The sequence below is a fragment of the Dipodomys ordii genome, unplaced genomic scaffold (assembly GCF_000151885.1).
Source record: "Dipodomys ordii isolate 6190 unplaced genomic scaffold, Dord_2.0 Scaffold92, whole genome shotgun sequence".
NCBI classification, from domain to species: Eukaryota; Metazoa; Chordata; class Mammalia; order Rodentia; family Heteromyidae; genus Dipodomys; species Dipodomys ordii.
In genome coordinates this window covers 2,595,574-2,601,382 of record NW_012267308.1, presented here as the reverse complement: position 1 = coordinate 2,601,382, position 5,809 = coordinate 2,595,574, and the positions used below count along the sequence as shown (strand labels likewise).

Below are 5,809 nucleotides of genomic sequence, written 5' to 3'. Positions count from 1 at the left end.
AGGGACAGCGCCCAGACCCAGAGTTCAAGCCCCACGACCGGACCAAAAAAAAAAAATAGTGGCCCTTGCATGTTTATAATCCCAAAGACATAGCACTATGTCATCTCCATAAAGCTGTCTAATCTTTTCCTTATTTGAAGATGAAACAGAATTGAAGCCTGGTATCTGTGGCTCATACCTGTCATTGTAGCTACTCAGGAGACTGAAATCTGAGGATCTCGATTTGAAGCTAGCCAGGCAGGAAAGTCTGACTCATCTCCAAAAAGCCAGAAGTGGAGCTGTGACTCAAGTGGTAGAGTACCAGGCTTGAATAAAAAAGTGAGAGCATACAAGGTCCTGAGTTCAAACGCCCCAGTAATGGAACCTCATGCATATAATAGAACCCTGTGTATGTGTATGTGTGCACACACACACACACCATAGACCACTGAAGTAGAGTTTAACCCGCGAGCATAGCAGAAAGCTGCATAGGGACAGTATTTCCATAGAGGGATATTAAGTCAATTATTGATATCCTAGATGATGGAGCCCAGCCGGCAGGAGCAGTGAGCAGGCACGATCAGGGCCTTTCCACATTGATTGCGAGCGATCATACAGCGACAGAAGACAGACACTGTGTTGAGAAAGATCTGGTAGGATTTACCCCAGACAGTTAAAGAATGTGTCCTCTCCACGGAGGGGACATTGATTCAGGTGATGTGTCCAGGTCTCCTCCGCGTCTTCCTTTCTCTACATGAAGCACGCACCTAATTCTCCCAAGCCTCCAGTGAGCTCAGGCCGGCTCAGTCAGAGGTCACAGGTCATGTGTTAATGAATGTCACATGCAAAGGAAGCAGTGGACCTTTTGAGCAAGGGAGAAAACAAGGAGCCTGAAGACCCGTGTCCTTTCTCCAGAGCTGGGGGCTGTGGGGAGGGTGGTCAGGTTGTGAAGGTGCTGTTCTATTTCTTAGAGAGATGTTAAAGTCTTCTAGAACAACATGGGCATAAGATGCAGGATGTTCCTGGGGGGAAAAGTTCACCTTTATTTTTAATAAAAGAAATTGTTAATTCAACTTATATTGAGGCCCTCCTGTGCTTAATTTTTGAAACCTTGTTTTCATCATCACAACAGCGGCTGGCAGTTTTGTGGCAGACCTGCCTATATGTACCTAAGTTCTAAGATTGCTAAGTTCTTCCTGACTCTTCGAGAAAGAAATTTGAGCCAGGTAAATCCTATCTACTGAGGAGGCTGAGATATGAGGATAGCAGTTCAGGAAAGTCAGACGCTTATCTCCAATTAACCAGCAAAAATGTGAGAAATGGAACTGTGGTTCAAGTGGTAGAGTGCTAGCCTTGAGCAAAGGAAGCTCAGCAACAGAGCCCAGGCCCTGAGGTCAGGGCCCAGGACTGGCAAGAAAATAAACATGTGTTGTCTGAGGCTGGGGGCATGCCTGCTTGGCCAGCAGGAGATGATGAGTTCAAATTTCAGTACTGCTGAAGAAAACGGTAAACTGTCTTTTCTGCTCCTGTCTTTTTCTTTGTGTGTGCCAGTTGTGGGACATGAACAGTTGTGGGCACTGTCTCTTACTTTTTCACACAAGGCTGGTGTTGTACCACTTGTGTCACATCTCCATTTCTAGCTTTTTGCTGGTTCATTGGAGATTTATCTCCCAGACTTTTCTACCAGAGCAGGATTTGAACCATGATCTTCATATCTCAGCTTCCTGAGTAGCTGGGATTACACGTGTGCATCACCAGTGCCAGGCATGTGGGTCATATATTATTTATTTATTTATTCATTCATTCATTCATTTATTGCCAGTTCTGGGGCTTGAAGTCAGGGCCTGGGCACTGTCCCTGAGCTTCTTTTGTTAAAGGATAGCCTTCTAACACTTGAGCCATAGCACCACTTCTGATATTTTCTGCTTATATGGTACTGAGGAATTGAACCCAAGGCTTCCTGCATGCTAGGCAAGCACTCTAACACTGAGCCATATTCCCAGCCCTATTATTATTTTCTTTCTTTCTTTTTTTGCCAAGTCCATGCGCCCCCAGAGGCTACCAGGGAGGGAATTCTCACTGTTAACTTTTGTCTCTAATTTTAGCAATGGCAATGGTTAATAGCGCCTGTGGTCCATGCCAACTGGACCACAGCATAAATTCTCTCCACTTCCATTGATGCCCTGTTGGATAAACCAACGTGTCTGCTCCAGTCTGGAGAAGAGCTTTGCGTACGGTGTTACCATCCTTTATTCTGTCAGAATGGATCACAGTGGTCAAGTTACAAACAGATTTTCACTTGAGCACTGATTTCCTTAGCTGTAATGGAAGCAATTGCATAAGTTACAAGGAAAGAAAAGGTTCTGGCAGCTCTTCCTACCCTCAGCCTGTCTTTGGGGGCTGATGAATTCATGGCCCGCCCTCACCCAGGGGATGACAGAAGTTAGCTGAGTGGGGGGGGGGGGAGGGTGGGGGGGGAGGGAGGAATGTGGAGGGGAATAGGATGAAGCCAGGTGAACAATCCACAAAAGAAATTTTTGTTGTTGGTCCTGGGGCTTGAACTCAAGGCCTGGGCACTGTCCCTTAGCACTTTTTGCTCAAGGCTAGCACTCTACCACTTTTTATTTTTGTCAGTCGTGAAGCTTGAACTCGGCTTGGGAGCTGTCCTTGTGCTCTTCAGCTCAAGGTGAATGCTCTACTGCTTGAGCCACAGCGCCACTTCTGGTTTTCTGGTGGTTTATTGGAGATAAGAGTCTCACAGAGTTTCCTTCCCCGGCTGGCTTTGAACCGAGATCTTCAGATCTCAGCCTCCAGAGTAGCTAGGATTACAGGCGTGAGTCATCGGTGCCTGGCTTAGCACTCTACCACTTTGAGCTAATAGTGCCACTTCCGGTTTTTCCCGAGTTGCTAGTATTACAGGTGTGAGTCACCAGTGTTCAGCAGAATTTTTTTAATGTATGCTTATGGGACCTTGAACCCAAAGCATTAGATTTCCTAGGCAAACTCTCTGCCACTTAAGATACATTCCCCAGCCGGGCACTGGTGGCTCACACCTGTCATCCTAGCTATTCAGGAGGCTGAGATCTGAGGATTGCGGTTCAAAGGCAGCCCGGGCAGGAAAGTCCGTGAGACTCTTATCTCCAATTAACCATCAGAAAACTGGAAGTGGTGCTGTGGCTTAAGTGGTAGGGCGATAGCCTTGAGCTGATGAGATTAGAGACAGCTCCCAGGCCCAGAGTTCAAACCCCATGACTAACAACAAAAAATTCCCCAGCCCAAGGTGGCTCAGCGGTAGAGCGCGTGCCTTGCATGCATGAGGCCCTGGGTTTGATTGCCCAGCACCACATAAGCAAAAAGAAAAAAGGCCCGAAGTGGCACTGTGGCTCAAGTGGTAGAGTGCTAGCCTTGAGCTGAAGAGCTGAGGGACAGTGCCCAGGCCCAGAGTTCAGGCCCCACAACTGGACCCAAAAGAAACCCCCCCCCCAAAAAAAAAATTTCCCCAGCCCAAGAATTAAAAAAAAAATCATTTTCTATAAGTGGACAGCTCATTGATTTTGATTTCTACTATTCTTCTTAAGGCTAAATGTCTAGAAAGCGAGAAACATGGAACTTTGAACACAATTGTGAAGAGCAATATCCGCTTGGGGAGGTTGGAGGAGAAAGTCAAGGTAAGTGTCCCGGTCACCTGGGAGGTCCACCTGCCCATAGGAACAGGGGCTTTTCACATGGGCGGTGTGACTGGGCATGGTGGGGCACGCCTGTAATCTCAGTGACATGGGAGGCTTGAGAATGGGAGGATTGTGAGTGGAGGCCTGTCCATAGGAAAACTTACCAGACCATTCTTCCACTTGCAACTAGGTATGGTCACACATACTTGTCATTCCAGCTACAGTGGGAAACAAAATTAAAATAAAAAAATATTACATCCCCGCGCCCCCTTTCTGCAAGGAGGAGGTAATTCCTAACTCAGAGTAACCACTGCAGAAAAGAGATGGAGGTGGTGTAGGAAGGAGGAAAGAGGAAGGGACGGAGAAACATTTAGCACCCCCCCAAAAAAAAAAAAGCAATGGCAGATTTTACTGAGAGAAATAGCTCTTGCTACTCAGGAGGCTGATATTAGAGGGTCTCAGGTTAGAGCCAACATAGCCAGCCTCAGTTTGAAGACAAAACAGTGAGACTTTATTGTGTGTGTTGGTCCTGGGGCATGAACTCAGGACTTGAGCACTGTCCCTGAGCTTTGTCATTGAAGGCTAGTGCTCTACCACTTGAGCCACCAGTCCATTAATGGCTTTTTTTTTTTGGTGGTTAGTTGAAGATGAGTCTTATGGATTTTTCCTGCCCAGGATGGCTTTGAACTTTAGTCCTCAGCTCTCAGCCTTCTGAGTAGCTAGGATTACAGGCATGTGCCACTGGTGCCTGCCCAGTGAGACTCTTATCTCCAATGGGCCAACAAAAGGCCAGAAGTAGAACTATAGCTCAAGTGGTAGACCACCAGCCAGCCAAGGAAGAAGTTGAGGTCGAGTTCAATCCCCAATACCTGCACTAAAAAAAAAAAAAAGAGACTTATCAATTGATTAAAAAGCTATTTTTCTTCCACACAATAAAATATCATACAATTGTTTTTAAGAAAAAGAAAAGACTGGACATGGTGGCTTATTCCTGTAATTCTAGCCTGGGAAAAGTTAGCAAAACTTCTCTTAAAAACAAAATACAGCCGGGCACCAGTGGCTCATGCCTGTAATCCTAGCTATTCAGGAGGCTGAGATTTGAGGCTCGTGGTTCAAAGCTACGGACAAGAACATCTGTGGGACTCTTAACTCTAATTAACCACCAGAAAACCAGAAGTGGCTTTGTGGCTCAAGTGGTGGAGTCCTAGCCTTGAGCTGAAGAGCTCAGGGACAGCGCCCAGACCCAGAGTTCAAGCCCCACGACTGACAAAAAAAAAAAAAATACAGGGAAGTGATGTGTGGCCCTGAGCACAAGGAGGTACCCAGAACAGCACCAAGACCCTGAGTTCAAGCCCCTCAACCAACAAAAGAAAAAAAATATGAAAAACTTAATACAGGGGCTGGGATATAGTTCAGTGACAAAGCTACTTTGTCTAGCAAGTGCAGCATCCTGGTTTCAATCCCTAGTAGTAAAAAAACAAAAAACAAAACAAATGCTGTTAAAAACAAAAACAAAATACAGGCCTGGTGCTAGGCTGTCATCCTAGCAACTAGGATGACGCCTGTCATCCTAGCTACTCAAGAGGCTGAGAGGATCACAGTTCAAAACCAGTCTGCTGCTGTCTGCAACCTGGGACAGCACAAGAGGATACCAGAGCCAAAGAAAGAACAGACAGAGAGAGTTAAGCAAGCGGGGACCTGGGGAGTGGGGCGGAGGTCATGGCTCACTGGCTTTTGAACACCGAGCTCCCTCAAGCAAGCCTACTTACCTAGTCCAGTCCAGGGAAGATAACAGAGCAAGGCAGCAGCTGTCCCGTGGCTGCAGCTGTTGACATGAGGCACTCGGTGTTTGCTGTCATAACTGCCTCCCTTATTGAAATCGGGAGCTGTAACTTACACACCTGTCTACACCATTGTCTCAGCATCATGGGGTCCAGTCAGCTGCGAACTTAAATGCCATAGGCTCAGTTCATTGTAATGTAGACATGTATCTTTTGTGTGTGTGTGTGTCGGTTGTGGGGCTTGAACTCTGGGCGCTGTCCCTCAGCTCTTCTGGCCAGCACCCTACCACTTGAGCCACAGCGCCACTTCTGGCTTTTTTCTGCTTATGTGGTGCTGAGGAATTGAACCCAGGGCCTCATGCATGCAAGGCAAGCACTCTA

General features: G+C 46.8%; 1 protein-coding gene across 1 annotated transcript in view; it reads left to right on the top strand.

Annotated features, from left to right (window-relative positions):
- The window catches only part of Cep89 (centrosomal protein 89kDa), a 45,712-nt gene that overhangs the window by 27,477 nt on the left and 12,426 nt on the right, over positions 1-5,809 (top strand). The window lies entirely within an intron of this gene.